At 37.9% G+C, this 17276-nt stretch overlaps 1 protein-coding gene across 2 annotated transcripts in view; it reads right to left on the bottom strand.

The window, feature by feature from the left end:
• Positions 1-17276, bottom strand: part of ZMYND11 (zinc finger MYND-type containing 11) — a 170244-nt gene that overhangs the window by 117726 nt on the left and 35242 nt on the right. The gene's annotated exons all lie outside the window — the stretch shown is intronic.

Below are 17276 nucleotides of genomic sequence, written 5' to 3'. Positions count from 1 at the left end.
ATTTTGCTCCTCTAGAGAACCCAGATTAAGAGTGATAATTAATAACTTTCCCACAAAGGAAAGCTCCAGAACCATATTGCTTTGCCAGTAGATTCTACTAACCATATCGTGAAGAAATAACACCAATCTTAGAGACTATTACTGAGAATAGAAAAAAGGAAATATATCCCAACTTGTTACATGCGATCACTGTAACCTTGATATTAAAACCTGACAAAGGATGATGGGAAAAAATAAGGTTATAGGCCTATCCCATTCATGATCATGAGTGCAAAAACCCTCAAGAAAATATTAGCATACTGAACCCAGCAATACATAAAAGAAAAATACAGTGTGACTAAGTGTGTTATATACCAAGAATGCGAGATTGGTTTACAACTGAAAATTAATCCTAGAACTCGACTCAACAGAACAAAGGAGAAAATCATATAATCAGCTCTACAAATGCAGAAAAAGGCATTTGATGAACATTTTCATCCATTCATGAAAAGAACTCAAAGCAAAATAGGAATAGAGAACTTCCTTAATCTGAAAAAGGGTATCCACATAAAACCTATATCCAAAAAAAAAAAAACATAATGAAATTTTGAAAGCTTTCCTTCTGCAAATGGGAATGAGTCAAGATGTCCACACTTGCCACTTCTACTCAGCACTGTACTGGAAGTCCTAGACAGCACAACAAGGAAAAAAAAAAAAAAAGGAAGGAAGAAATAAAAGGTATAAGGATTGGAAAGGAAGAATTAAAACTTTTTTTTATTCAGAGATGACATATTTCTATATATAGAAAATCCCCCAAAAAATCTACAGATGAATTATTAAAATTTATTAAATGGCTTTAGTAATATTACTAGATATAAGATCTAGATGCAAAAATTATTTACATACACCAGCAGCAAATAATAAGTAAAAAAATTAAGATATTATTTACAGTGTCACCCAAAAAAGTCAAATACTTAGGGATAAATCTAACAAAATATCTGCAGAGGGTCATATAACATTATTGAGGAAAAGAAAAGATGACCTAAATAATGGAGGGATACTTCATATTCATAAACTGGAAGATTCATATTGCAAAAATTCTCAACTCTCCCCCAGATTTAGAAATTCAGTGTAATTCCAATTAGTATCCAGTAGGATTTTTTTTTTGATGTAAATTAAAAAGCTGATTCTGATATTTATATATTAAAATGTAAATGGCCAAAAAGATAAAAATTGTAAGAACTACTCTACCATCTATCAAGATTTATTATAAAACTATAATAATCAAGACTATAAATTGTGACATGGAAAGGAACAGAGAATCCATAAATAGACTCTTGCATATGTGTCTGCTTATTTGTGATAAAGGTGGCACCATTCAGTAATGGGTTTAGGACAACCATTTCAAATTAATATCCATATGGAAAACACACGAACAGATGACTCTTACCACACACAACAAAATGAATTCCAGGTGGATTATAAACATATAAGCTTCCAGAATATAAGAGATGATTTTACCGATTTTGAAATAAAGACTTCTTACACAGGATCACACACACTAAAGTGCTAAACAAAACTGCACTGAAATTAAGAATCATTTATAAAGAGATATCACTGAAGAGTAAAAATTAAAAGACACTATTAAGTGTAAACAAGGATGTGTAGCAAAGTGAACTGTCATATACTGCTAATGGAAGTGTAAACTGGTACAGTACTTTGGAATCAGCTTGGAATTATATATTACTGTTTAACGTTTTACTCCTACATATATATACTCAACAGAAATGCATGCACATGAGCACTAAAAGATGTACAAGAATTTCAGTGCAGCGGTATTTGTAATAACCAAAACTGGAAACACCCAAATGTTCACTATCAATACACTGGGTTAATATATTCTGGTTTATTCATGCAATGAAACTTAATAAAAACCACGTATCATTGAAACTGAACGAACTAGCTATATTCAATATAGATGTTTCTCCCTAAGGCCACTTAAAAAATAATATGTATTAACAGACATATAAGGTTCAAAACCAGCTGAATATCATCGAAGTTCTAAGAGTATAGAAGTCAGGAAAGTGGGGGCCCTTCATCTCCTACTTTAGGGTGTGGATTCACTCTACAATGCTGGTCTATTACTTAACCTGGATTGTGATTATATGGGTATATTTATTTAGTGGTGATTCATTGAGCAATTCATTTATGATATGTTTGCTTTTCTATATGTACGTTATTCTTCAATTTAAACATTTTCAAATAGGGAGGAAGTACCACATACTGTAATCAATTAATATCATATATTTAATTCCCCCCATATGTATAAAAAAAACAAACTTTTTTTTTTTTATACATCTGTCAGTTTGTCGTACTGTGGGGCTTGTGTGTTGTTGTGATGCTGGAAGCTATGCGACCAGTATTCAAAAACCAGCAGGGTACCCACAGCTGACAGGTTTCAGCTGAGCTTCGAGACTAAGACAGAGTAGGAAGAAGGACCTGGCAGTCTGCTTCTGAAAAGAATTAGCTGGTGAAAACCTTATGAATAGCAGAGAACATTGTCTGATATAGCGCCAGAAGATGAGCCCCTCAGGTTGTAACGCACTCAAAATAGACTGCGGAAGAGCTGCCTCCTCAAAGTAGAGTTCACCTTGATGACGTGGATGGAGTCAAACTTTCAGGACATTCATTTGCTGATGTGGTGCCATCAAAATAAGAAGAAACAGCTGCAAACATCTATTAATAATTGCAACATGGAATGTATGAGGTATGAATCTAGGAAAATTGGAAATTATCAAAAATGAAATAGAACATATAAACATCAACATCCTAGGCATTAGTAAGCTGAAATGGACTGGTATTGGCCATTTTGAATCAGACAATCATATGTTCTACTATGCCGGGAATGACAACTTGAAGAGGAATGGAGTTGCATTCATTATCAAAAAGAATATTTAAAGATCTATCCTGAAGTACAACGCTGTCAGTGATAGGATAATATCCATATGCCTACAAGGAACACCAGTTAATATGACTATTATTCCAAATTTATGCACCAACCACTAAGGCCAAAGGTGAAGAAATTGAAGGTTTTTACCAACTTCTGCAGTCTGAAATTGACTGAACATGCAATCAGAATGCACTGATAATTACTGGTGATTGGAATGCGAGTGTTGGAAACAAAGAAGGATCAGTAGTTGGAAGATATGGCCTTGGTGATACAAATGATGACAGAGATTGCATGACTAAATTTTGCAAGACCAGCTACTTCTTCACTGGAAATGCCTTTTTCCCCCAACATGAATGGCGACTGTATACATGGACCTCGCCAGATGGAATACACAGGAAACAACAGGCTACATCTGTGGAAAAAGACAATGGAAAAGCTCAGTACCATCAGTAAGAACAAGGCCAGGGGCCGAATGCAGATCAGACCACCAATTACTCGTATGCAAGTTCAAGTTGAAACTGAAGAAAATTAGAACAAGGCCACGAGAGCAAAAGTATAACCTTGAGTATATCCCACCTGAATTTAGAGACCATCTCAAGAATAGATTTGATGTGTTGAACACTAATGACCAAAGATCAGATGAGTTGTGGAATGACATCAAGGATATCATACATGAAGAGAGCAAGAGGTAGGTGGGGCCAAGATGGCGGAATAGCCAGATGCTTCCACTGATCCCTCTTACACCAAAGACCCAAAAAATCAAGTGAAATGATTAAATTTATTATGAGCAGGAGCCCTGAACGTCAAAGGCAAAGTTAGAAAACGGACTGAGTGGCAGGCGGAGAGAGGCGGTTCAGAAGCACAGAGAAGTTGCCAGGCCTGAATGGTTTGGATCCCTCAGGCACCATTTCTGGGAGTGGCTGATGTGGACTGGTGGTAGCATTCAGCCACGGTTTTCTCAGAGGAAGCTGTCAGCTACACAGCCTACTCATGCCTCCGGAACCAGAGAAGAACGGTGCTCTCAGCAAAAGATAAGTACTTGCGTTTATTTTACTGTATCCCCTGCCCCCTAGCCAGCTTCAGTGGCTGTTGATTTCCCTGGGCCTAAGATATGCCCATCTGAGTGCCTTGAGCCATGCTCCAGGACTTGGAGAAGGAATAAATTCACAACAGGGGGAAAAGATAATTTGCCATCTCCACTAACCTGGGGAGCTCAGGACAGAAGCAGCTCATGTCCAGGCATATATGATCCACGGACTTGGAATGCCTTTCCCCCCTGCATGGACCTGTGTGGGCCTATTTCAGGAGAATAGGCCCTTGCTGGCACACTGAAACTGTTTAAGCTGTGCGGTGGAGGGGTGGGTACTTGATATTTGACACCGTTTTGCCTATTAAACAGGGTCCTCACCTACCCACATCTGGGGCCTATGGATGGGTGGCTCCACTCAGGCCACCCAGCCACCCGCAACAGAGGTCCAAGGATAACTGGTACTTTCCAGTCCTTACAACCAAAAGCACTGGGTGCCCACGGTCCGTCTGAAGAACACACCCACCTGTGTGCTCCAGGGAACAGGGAAGTGCTTTCCTCAGAGACACTCGGGGGATGGTTCTCTGCCCCCTGCCTTCTGCAGAGCGTGACCCCCTGCTGCAACCAGATACTGGTACCTACACCAAACACCCCTGCCCCTCTAAGACTGTAGGACAGAGCCTGTAGCACACACTTGATGACCAGCTACCTGGACACCAGAGCTGAATCCACACAAGAAGAGTGGATGGACTCATAAGCTCATGTACCTGATAACAGCTCTAGCCATCTGGTGACAGGACATCAGATGTCCAAAGGCAAAAATAATCAAGCTAGCTCACTCAAGCAACCCATTTGGGCATATCAAAACAAAATAAAGCAAGAAACTAGGATACAGTAAGCAAACATAAAATAAACTAATACAATAACTTATACATGACTTGGAGAAAACAGGTAATATCATACCACATAATGAGATAGACCATGATCACTTCAACAAGCTCTCAACATAGTGAATCGAAGGATGTTCTAGATGAAGGTGTTTTCCTGGAATTACCAGGTGCAGAATTCAAAAGATTAATATACAAAACTCTTCAAGACATCAGGAACGAGATCAGGCAATATGCAGAACAAGCCAAGGGACACACAGATAAAACAGGTGAAGAAATTAAAAACGTTATTCGAGAACATAATGAAAAATTCAATAAGCTGCAAGAATCCACAGAGAGACAGCAATCAGAAATTCAGAAGACTAACAATAAAATTACAGAATTATATAACTCAATAGAAAGTCAGAGGAGCAGAATCGAGCAAGTGGAAGGCAGAACTGGTGACCATTAAGGAAAGGCACATGGCACCAATATATTTGAAGAAAAATCAGATAAAAGAATTTTAAAAAATGAAGAAAACTTAAGAACCAGGTGGGACTCTATCAAGAGAAATAACCTATGAGTGACTGGAGTACAAGAACAGGGAGGGAGAACAGAAAATACAGAAAGAATTGTTGAAGATTTGTTGGTAGAAAACTTCCCTGATATTATGAAAGATGAGAAGACATCAACCCAAGATGCTCAGCGAACTCCACATAAGGTAGATTTTAAAAGAAAGTCACCAACCCATATTAAAATCCCAAACGTGCCAAAATCAAAGATAAAAAGAGAATTTTAAGAGCAGCTAGGGATAAACGAAAAGTCACCTACAAAGGAGAGTCAACAAGAATCAACTCAGACTACTCAGCAGAAACCACGCAGCCAAGAAGGCAATGGGATGGCTTATAGAAAGCACTGAAGGAAAAAAAATTGCCAGCCAAGAATCATATATCCAGCAAAACTGTCTCTCAAGTATGAAGGTGAAATTAGGACATTGTCAGATAAATAGAAGTCTAGGGAATTAGTAAAATCCAAACCAAAACTACAAGAAATTATAAACGGAGTTCTTTGGTTAGAAAATCAATAAGATTAGGTATAAACCCAAGACTACAACACTGGACAGAGCAATCAGATATTAACCCAGACAGAGAAATCACAAAAATAAATCAATATAAAAAATGCTCAAACAGGAAAACAGCGATGTTATTATGTAAAAGAACACAACATTAAAACAATAAAGAGGGCCGAAGAAATGTAGTCAAAAGTCTTTCATATGGAGAGGAGGACAAGGAGATACAAAGAAATAAATGTTAGGTTTAAATTTAGACACGTGGGGTAAATATTAAGATAACCACAAAGGAGACTAAGAAACCTACTCATCAAAATAAAACACAAGAAAAAAATAGAGACTCAGCAGAAACAAAATTAACAATAAATAAGAGGAAAAGAATATATAAAGACAAACTACTCAGCAAAAAAGTTAAGTGGGAAAAAGAAACTGTCAACAACACACAAAAAAAGACATCAAAATGACAGCACTAAATTCAGATATATCCATAATTATGCTGACTGTAAATGAACTAAATGGACCAATAAGGAGACAGAGAGTGACAGAATGGATTAAAAAAACACGATCCATCTATATGCTGCCTAAGAGACACAACCTTAGACATAGAGCCACAAATTAAAAATCAAAGGATGGAAAAAATTTATCAAGCAAACAACAATCGAAAAAGAGCAGGAGTGGCAATATTGATTTCTGACAAATAGACTTGAAAGTTAAATCCATCACAGAGGATAAGGAAGGCCACAATATAATGATAAAAAGGACAATATACCAGGAGGATATAACCATACTAAATATTTGTGCACCCAGTGACACGGCTGCAAGATACATAAAACAAACTCTAACAGCATTGAAAAGTGAGATAGACAGCTCCACAATTACAGTACGAGACTACAATACACCACTTTCGGTGAAGGACATAATATCCAAGAAGGAGCTCCATAAAGACGCAAAAGATCTAAATGCCACAATCAACCAACTTGACCTCATAGACATACACAGAACACCTAAAAGCAGCCATGTATACTTTCTTTGCTAGCACACATGGAACATTCTCTAGAATAGACCAACCACATATTAGGTCATAAAGCAAGCCTTAGCAGAATCCAAAATATCGAAATATTACAAAGCACCTTCTCTGACCATAAGGCCATAAAAGTAGAAATCAACAACAGAAAAAGCAGCAAAAAGAAATCAAACACTTGGAAACTGAACAATACCCTGAACAAAAGAAACTGGGTTATATAAGACATTCAGGATGGAATAAAGAAATTCATAGAATTCAATGAGAATGAAAACACTATCAGAACCTTTGGGATACAACATAAGCAGTGCTCAGAGGTCAATTTTTATCAATAAATGCACAAATACAAAAAGAAGAAAGGGCCAAAATAAAAATATTATACCTACAACTTGAACAAATAGAAAGAGAGCAACAAAAGAAACCTTCAGGTACTAGAAGAAAGTAAATAATAAAAATTACAGCAGAACTAAACGATATAGAAAACAGAACAAAATTGAAAGAGTTAACAATACCAAAAACTGGCTCTTTGAAAAAATCAACAAAATTGATAAACCACTGGCCATACTACAAAAGAAAAAAAGGAGAGGAGGCAAATGATCCGAATAAGAAATGAGATGGGCGATATTACAACAGGCACAACTGAAATTAAAAGAATCATATTAGATTACTATGAAAAATTATGCTCTGACAAATTTGAAAACCTAGAATAAATGGATGAATTCCTAGAAACACACTACCTATCTAAACTAACACAAACAGAGGTAGAACAACTAAATAGACCCATAGCAAAGAAGAGATTGAAAAGGTAATCAAAAAACTCCCCAAAACAAAAAAAAAGCCCTGGCCTGGACAGCTTCATTACAGAGTTCTACCAAGCTTTCAGAGAAGAATTAATACCACTACTGTTAAAGGTATTTCAGAGCATAGAAAAGGACGGAATACTCCCAAATGCATTCTGTGAAGCTGGCATATCCCTAATACTAAAACCAGGTAATGACACCACAAAAAACAAAATTACATATTTATATCCCTTACGAAGTTAGATGCAAAAATCCTCAACAAAATCCTAGCCAATAGAATTCAACAACATATCAAGAAAATAATACAACATGACCAAGTGGGATTCATACCAGCTATGCAGGGGGGGTTCAACATTAGAAAAACAATTAATGTAATCCATCATATAAATAAAACAAAAGACAAGAACCACATGATTTTATCAATCTATGCAGAAAAGGCATTTGACGAAGTTCAACACAAATTCATGATAAAAATTCTCAGCAAAATAGGAATAGAAGGAAAATTCCTCAACATAATAAAGGGCATTTATACAAAGCCAACAGCCAACATCATCCTAAATGGAGTCTGAAAGCATTCCCCTTGAGATCCGGAACCAGACAAGGATGCCCTTTATCACCACTCTTATTCAACATTGTGCTGGAGGTCCTAACCAGAGGAATTAGGCTAGATAAAGAAATAAAGGGCATCCAGACTGGTAAGGAAGAAGTAACAGTATCACTATTTGCAGGAAGGAATCCTCAAGAAAACTCCTGAAACTAACAGAAGAGTTCAGCAGCGTATCAGGATACAAGATAAACATACAGAATCAGTTGGATTCCTCTACACCAACAAAAAGAACATCAAAAGGAAATGTCCAAATCAATACCATTTACAGTAGCCCCAAAGAAGGTAAAATGCTTAGGAATACATCTTACCAGAGACATAAAAGACCTATACAGAGAAAACTACAAGACACTACGGCAAGAAACCCAAACAGACTTACGTAAGTGAAAAAACATACCTTGCTTATGGATAGGAAGACTTAACATTGTAAAAATGTCTATTCTACCAAAAGCCATCTAGAGATACAATGCAATTCTGATCCAAATTCCAATGACATTCTTTAATGAGATGGAGAAACAAGTCACCAACTTCATATGGAAGGAAAAGAGGCCCCAGAATAAGTAAAGCATTACTGAAAAAGTAGAACAAAGTGGGAGGCCTCATTCTACCTGATTTTAGAGCCTATTATATCACCACAGTAGTCAAAACAGCCTGGTACTGGTACAACAACAGATTCACAGACCACTGAAACAGAACTGAGAATTCAGACATAAATCCATCCACCTATGAGCAGGTGATATTTGACAAAGGCCTGAAGTCAGTTAAATGGGGAAAAGATGGTCTTTTTAACAAATGGTGCTGACATAACTGGATATCCATCTGCAAAAAAATGAAACAAGACCCATACCTTGCACCATGCACAAAAACTAACTCAAAATGGATCAAAGACCTAAATATGAAATTTGAAATGATAAAGATCGTGGAAGAAAAAATAGGGACAAGGCTAGGAGCCCTAATACATGGCATAAACAGTATATAAAACATTACTAACAATGCAGAAGAGAAACCAGATAACTGGGAGCTCCTAAAAATCAAACACCTATGCTCATCCAAAGACTTCACCAAAACAGTAAAAAGATTACCTACAGAATTGGGAAAAAGTGTTCAGATATGATATTTCCAATCAGCGACTGATGTCTAAAATTTACATGATACTGCAAAATCCCAACCACAAAAAGGCAGATAACCCAATTAAAAAATGGGCAAAGGATATGAACAGACACTTCACTAAAGAAGACATTCATGTAGCTAACGGATATGTGAGAAAATGCTCATGATCATTAGCCATTAGAAAAATGCAAATTAAAACTACAATGAGAGTCCATCTCACTCCAACAAGGCTGGCATTAATCCAAAAAACACAAAATAATCAATGTTGGAGAGGTTGTGGAGAGACCGGAACACCTGTACACTACCAGTGGGAATGTAAGATGGTACAATCATTTTGGAAATCGATTTGGCCATGTCCTTAAAAAGCTAGAAATAGAAGTACCATACGATCCAGCATCCCATTCCTTGGAATACATACGAGAGAAATAAGAGCCTTTACATGAACAGATATATGCACAGCCATGTTCACTGCAGCACTGTTTACAATAGCAAAAAGATGGAACCAACCAAGGTGCCCATCAACAGATGAATGGATAAATAAACTATGGTATATTCGCACAATGGAATACTACGCATCGATAAGCAACAATGATGAATCTGTGAAACATTTCACAACATGGAGGAATCTGGAATGCAATACACTGAGTGAAATTAGTTAGCTGCAAAAGGACAAATACTGTATAACAGTTTAAACAAAGAAGAGAATATTCTTTGATGGTTATGAGGGGGGGAGGGAGGGAAAGCGGCTTTCACTAATTAGATACTAGATAAGAACTATTTTATGTGAAGGGAAAGACAACGCACAATCCATGAGAGGTCAGCACAACTGAATTAAACCAAAAGCAAAGAAGTTTCCTGAATAAACTTAACACTTCAAAGGCCAGCATTGCAGAGGTGGGGGTTTGGCTATCATGGTTTCAGGGGACAACTAAGACAATTGGCATAATAAAATCTACTAAGAAAACATTCTGCATCCCACTTTGGACAATGGTATCTGGGGTCTTAAACGGTAGCAAACAGCCACGTAAGATGCATCATTTGGTCTCAGCCCACCTGGAGCAAAGGAGAATGAAGAACACCAAAGACACAAGGTAATTATGAGCCCAAGAGGCAGCAAGGGCCACATAAACCAGAGACTTCATTAGCCTGAGACCAGAAGAACTAGATGGTGCCTGGCTACAACTGATGTCTGTCCTGACAGGGAGCACAACAAGGAACCCCTGAGGTAGCAGGAGAGCAGTGGGATGCAGACCCCAAATTCTCAGAAAGAGACCAAGCTTAATGGTCTGACTGAGACGAAATGACCCCAGAGGTCATGGTGCCCAGACTTTCTGTTAGCCCAAAACAGGAACCATTCCCAAAGCCAACTCTTCAGACAGGGGTTGGGCTGGACTATGGGATAGAAAATGATACTGGTGAAGAATGAGCTTCTTGGATCAAGTAGCCTCATGAGACTATGTTGACATCTCCTGTCTGAAGGGGAGATGAGAGGGCAGAGGGGGTCAGAAGCTGGCCGAATGGACACGAAAACAGAGAGTGGAGGGAAGGAGTGTGCTGTCTCATTAGGAGAAGAGGAATTAGGAGTATATAGCAAGGTGTTTGTAAGTTTTTGTATAAGTCTGACTTGATTTGTAAAGTTTCACTTAAAGTACGATAAAAATTAAAGAAAAAAAAGCAAGAGGTCATTAAAAAGATAGGAGAGAAAGAAAATATTTAAATGGATGTCAGAAGAGACTCTGAAATTTGCTCTTGAATGTCAAGCACCTAAAGCAAAAGTAAAGACTGATGAAGTAGAAGAGCTGAACAGAAAATTTCAAAGAGTGGCTCAAGAAGACAAAATAAAGTATTATGATGACATGTGCAAAGACCTGGAGATAGAAAATCAAAGGGGAGAACATGCTCAGCGTTTCTCAATCTGAAAGAATTGAGGAAGAAATTCAAGCCTCGAGTTGCAATACTGAGGAATTCTACGGGGAAAATATTAAACGATGCAGGAAGCATCAAAAGAAGGTGGAAGGAATACACAGAATCACTACACCAAAAAGAACTGATCAATGTTCAACCATTTCAGGAAGTAATACATGATCAGGAACCAATGGTACTCAAGAAAGAAGTCCAAGCTGCATGAAAGCACTGGCGAAAAACAAGTCTCCAGGAATTGACGGAATACCAACCGAGACGTTTCAACAAACAGGTGCAGCACTGAAAGTGCTTGCTCGTCCACGCAAGAAATTTGGAAGACAGCTATCTGGCCAATCAAGTGGAAGACATCCATACTTATGCTTATTCCCAAGAAAGGTGATCCCATTGAATGCAGAAATTATCAAACAATATCTTTAATACCACACACAGGTAAAATTTTGCTGAAAATCATTCAAAAGTGGCTGCAGCAGTACATCGACAGGGACCTGCCAGAAATTCAAGCAAGATTCAGAAGAGGACATGGAACAAGGGATATCACTGCTGATGTCATACGGATCCTGGATGAAAGTAGAGAATACCATTTGAAGAGAACAAGGGTATACCGTGTGGTTTAAAGTCAGGAGACGTGTGCATCAGGGTTGTATACTTTCACCATACCTATTCAATCTGTATGCCGAGTAAACAATCCGAGAAGCTAGACTATATGAAGAACGGGGCATGAGGATTAAGGGAAGACTCATTTAACAACCTGAGTTATACAGATGACACAACCTCGCTTGCTGAAAGTGAAGAGGATTTGTAGCACTTACTGATGAAGATGAAAGACCACAGCCTTCAGTATGGATTACACCTCAACATGAAGAAAACAAAAATTCTCACAACTGGACCAATAAGCAACACCTTATTAAATGGAGAAAAGATTGACATTGTCAAGGATTTCATTTTACTTGGATCCACAATTAACACCCACGGAAGCAGCAGTCAGAAATTAAAAGAGGCACTGTATTGGGCAAATTGGCTGCAAAAGACCTTTTTAAAGTGCTGAAAAGCAAAGATGTCACCTTGAAGACTAAGGTGCGCCTGACCAAGCCATGATGTTTACAATTGCCTCATATGCATGAAAAGCTGGACCATGAATAAGGAAGACCAAAGAAGAAGTGTCACCTTTGAATTGTGGTGCTGGCGAAGAATATCGAATATACCACGGACTGCCGAAAGTACGAACAAACCTGTCTTGGAAGAAGCACAACCAGAATGCTCCTTAGAAGGAAGAGTGGCAAGACTACATCTCACATACTTTGGACATGTTATCAGGACAGAGCAATCCCTGGAGAAGGACATCATGCCTGGTAAAGTAGAGGGTCAGTGAAAAAGAGGAAGACCCTCAACAAGATGGATTGACACAGTGGCTGCAACAATGGGTTCAAGCATAGCAACAATTTTGAGGATTGCACAGGTCAGGGCAGTGTTTCACTCTGGTGTGCTGAGAGTCTGAACCAACCTGACGGCACCTAACAACAACATATTTAATCCATTGAAAATATTTCTTATTTAAGTTGATCACAAACAATTCTATACAAATTTATAACCATGCAGGAAACCGGGCCTTACAAATCTTTAAGTATCACTAATTCTGTTGTTCCTCGCTAACTGCTTTAAAAGTTTACATTAATAATGTCAAACCATTTCCAACTAGATTGTATATTTGCCAACTAGAAACCTATACGCTGCATAGATATTAAATTAAAAAGACCCTGAGTCATACACAAATAAAAGTATAAATGTGTTTACCTTACTGCCTTTAAAGCTAAGCAAGACTAGGTCTGCATTTTTACAAACAGAATAGATTGCTATCTACTGAAACATTACAAGTAAATACTTGCCTGAAGCGAGAAGGATAAAATAGTCTCCACAGAGATCTTCTGAGTGCAACTATGAAATGGTGAAGACTCACATCAATTTGTATGCCATCTACCTATGTGCATACTTTATATTCCTTCAACTGGAACCAAAACTGTTTTCAAGATATTTCAGAATTAACATAGCACATCTATGTTGTAAGTGGTGTTCCCTTTCTCTACTCCCTGAAATGACTTGAATCCCACCCAACTGAGATTGTGAGTTTTGGAGACTGTGGAGCCTTAGGAGATTGTGAGAAGAGAGACTGTGAGTTCAGAGAAAAGTGGAGCCTCCAGAAACTTTTATCTGCCCACCAACTCCTATTTTGAAAACCTCAAACTAAGCAGCTTTGAGTTCAATTAATCTTTTGGCTTTATGTTCTAAAACCTGAATCCATGTCTAAAAGGAAAATGAAGCCTTTAAAATGTATACATTGTACTTAATGCCTGGTGTACGGTTATTCATTAGATCTGTAAATGGACCACTTAATTTAAAAGAATACGACTTAAAAATGTATGGATTTGAACACCATTTAAAAAAAAAAGGAGTCTTAATAGAATGTGTTTTTGCAGCAATCTATGCAATAGTCGTTTACTGCTAGTAGGCTTATTTTTTTCTATTATATTAAAGATACAGATGATTATCTGACTTTTAAAATCCAATTTTAAAGCAGTGTAACTTTTATGACTTTTCATTATTCTTTCTTACTATCAAAACCATGATCCAAGTTCTGCAGATACATTATACAACAGTCAATAGGGTACCACCAGATTTAACCTGCCATACGATTTACTCCACTATTTAAAAAAGTAAGCGAAGATCATTGTAGAAAATGTGTAAGAAGCAAGAAGTCAAATATCTTACTGATTTTATGTATCATGGAATTTAATATATTTAACAGTCCACTTCTAAGAGGAATAATAGCAATACTTAGCCATATAGAGAAATTTATGCAGAATCTCAGATTTCTTTTAAATGTCATGTCGTATCTCAATACTGGAATCTGAATATCTGTATTTTTTTTTAACCTCACATATGATTCTGATAGGTAACTGGGAATTCTGACGGATAGCTACGGTAATGTAGAATCTACATAAATTTTATTTATATCAAACAGATCCATGAAAATATATCAAACACTGAACTATAGTTAAGGGTGGTGTCAGAATTTTTGTGTGATAATAAATTCAGCTTTATTTTAGTCTGAGAATAGCCCATTAGTCACGGCTTTAGAATTTATTATACAGCCATTGTTATTTTACTTATGCATTTCACTTACATTCATTCATTCATTCACAAATATTTATTGAATACCTACAGGCACTACAGGGCTCTGGTGGCACAGTGGTTAACAGCTCAGTAGCTAACCGAAAGGTAGGCAGTTCAAAGTCACCAGGAGCTCCTTGGAAACCCTGTGGAGCAGTTCTACTCTGTCCTATTGGGTCACTATGAGTAGGAATCAACTCGACAGCAATGGGTTTTTGGTTTTACAGGCACTATGCTAGACACTGGGGATAAAGATCAACCAGGCACAGCCAAGTACTCAAGGTGCTTACAACCTTGTGCAGGAAGAGAGCCATGTAAACAGATAAGTACACCCAAAGGAGGCACAAAAGAGGAAATGGAACTTATCCTGGGTGATGGGATGTTGTTGTTGCTAGGTGCTGTCTAGTCAGTTCCAACTCATAGCAACTGTATGTACATTAGAAGGAAACACTGTCCCGTACAGTGCCACCCTAATGATTATCGTTATGCTTAAGTCCACTCTTGCAGCCACTGTGTATATCCATCTTGTTGAGGGTCTTCAACTTTTTTGATGACCTTCTGCTTTACCAAGCATGATGTCCTTTGATAACATGTCCAAAGTACATAAGACGAAGTCTCACCATCCTTGCTTCTAAGGAGCATTCTGGTTGTACTTCTTCCAAGACAGATTTGTACGTTCTTTAGGCAGTCCATGGGATATTCAACATTCTTCTCCAACACCACAATTCAAAGGCATCAGTTCTGCTTTGGTCTTCCTTACTCATTGTCCAGCTTTCACATGCATATGAGGTGACTGAAAATACCACAGATTGGGTCAGGCACACCTGAGTCCTTAAAGTGACATCTTTGTTTTTTAATACTTTAAAGAGGTCTTTTGCAGCAAATTTGCCCAATGAAATGTGTCCTTTAATTTCTTGACTGCTGTTTCCTTGGGTATTGATTGTAGATCCAAGTAAAATGAAATCCTTGACAACTTCAATCTTTTCTCGGTTTATTATGATGTTGTTTATTGGTCCAGCTGTGAGCATTTTTATTTTCTTTATGTTGAGGTGTAATCCATACTGAAGACTATAGTCTTTGATCTTCATCAGTAAGTGCTTTGAGTCCTCTTCACTTTCAACAAGCAAGATTGTGTCATCTGTGTCAAAACATAAGTTGTTACTGAGTCTTCCTCCAATCCTGATGCCTCATTCTTCTTCACATAGTCTAGCTTCTCTGATTATCTGCTAAGCATACTGACTGAATAAGTATGGTAAAAGGATGCAACCCTGATGCACACCTTTCCTGATTTTAAACCACGCCATCATCCCCTTGTTCTGTTCACAACTTGGCTGTTTACCACAAGAGGCCTAGCTTTTGGCCTGTCTTGGCTTTCAACATGCCTTCTTCACTAAGCTTAATCATTTCTAGCTTTTGATTTAAAATGAAAGACGTGCAACTCTTCCTCTCACTTGAACACTTAGAGGCCATTGTAGGGTTATTAACTGGTCTAATTTCAGTATTATCATGTCTCAGGGAACAGAGAAGCCTGAGGAGAGGGAGAGAGAAGCGGGAACGGCAGTCAGTGGGGCAGTCAGAACACACACAGTATTGATTAAGTTTGCCGTCTTATATGGGTGCGGTTTGTGGCTCCCCCAAACAATTATAATAGTAACATCAAAGATCACTGAGCACAGATCACTATAATAGATATAGTAATAATGAAAGTTTGAAATATTGCAAGAACTACCAAAATGTGATAGAGACACAAAGTGAGGACATACTGTTGGAAAAATGGTTCTGAAAGACTTGCTTAACACAGGGTTGCCACAAACCTTCAATTTGTAAAAACTGCAATATCGGCAATGAGCAATAAAGTGAAGTGCAATAGAAGGAGGTATGCCTGTACTCTTACCAGAATCTGTAAAATCAATGGATAAAGCCCATGACTACCTTTTCCACCTCTGTTTTCTCTTAGTTTTGAATAGATACCAATGGCCATGATCAGAACAACCCTGAAATGGTCCTCTCATTCCTATATCTACCACAAATCTTCACCCCCACCTTTTTAATATGCCAGAGTCAGAACCCAAAACATCCCTGCCCGTACCCACACAAGAACATATTTCCCAGTTGATATCTGCCAAGAACAGAAATAAAATACCCTACATGTGAATTTGAGCTATGGCTATCTACAACCAGGAAGGGCAGATTTGACTTCAGAGAGGGTTAAAAAAATAAAGAGGAAGAAAAACTGAGAAAAAGAAGCAAAAGGAAAGAAAAGCCAACAGGAGCTTTGGAAGCTAATGGATCTTTAAAGCTACCTCTGGCTGCAGTGTGCACAACGTATCAGAGAGGAAAATAAATCATCAGGACTTGATGATGGACTAGGAACGCGGGAGAGGGAAATGTCAAGGATGACTCCTAGGTTTCTGGCATACACAGCTGGTTGTATTGGAGTGTTTTCCATTGAGATAAAAAAATTGGGATGAAGATCAAGTTTTCAGAAGGCAGTGGTGTGTGTATGTGTATACTGAGTTTGATTTTGAACACATTAAGTTTTAGGTGTCTTTTAGACATCGAAGGGGAGAGATTAAGTAGGCATGTGGATACAGCGCTCAGAAGTTGAGAAAATTATGTGCTGAAGACACAGACTTGTGAGTTACCTCTATAAGAGTGGTACTGAAACCATAAATGTAGTTTAGACTGCCCGGAGAGACAATACAGTAAAAAAAGACCTAGGCCCATGGCTTAATGAACTGAACATTTAATGATGAGATAAA

Source organism: Loxodonta africana, chromosome 4, assembly GCF_030014295.1.
Source record: "Loxodonta africana isolate mLoxAfr1 chromosome 4, mLoxAfr1.hap2, whole genome shotgun sequence".
Classification (NCBI taxonomy): domain Eukaryota; kingdom Metazoa; phylum Chordata; class Mammalia; order Proboscidea; family Elephantidae; genus Loxodonta; species Loxodonta africana.
The sequence above is the reverse complement of the archived record's forward strand: the minus strand, read 5'-3'. Positions and strand labels throughout refer to the sequence as shown.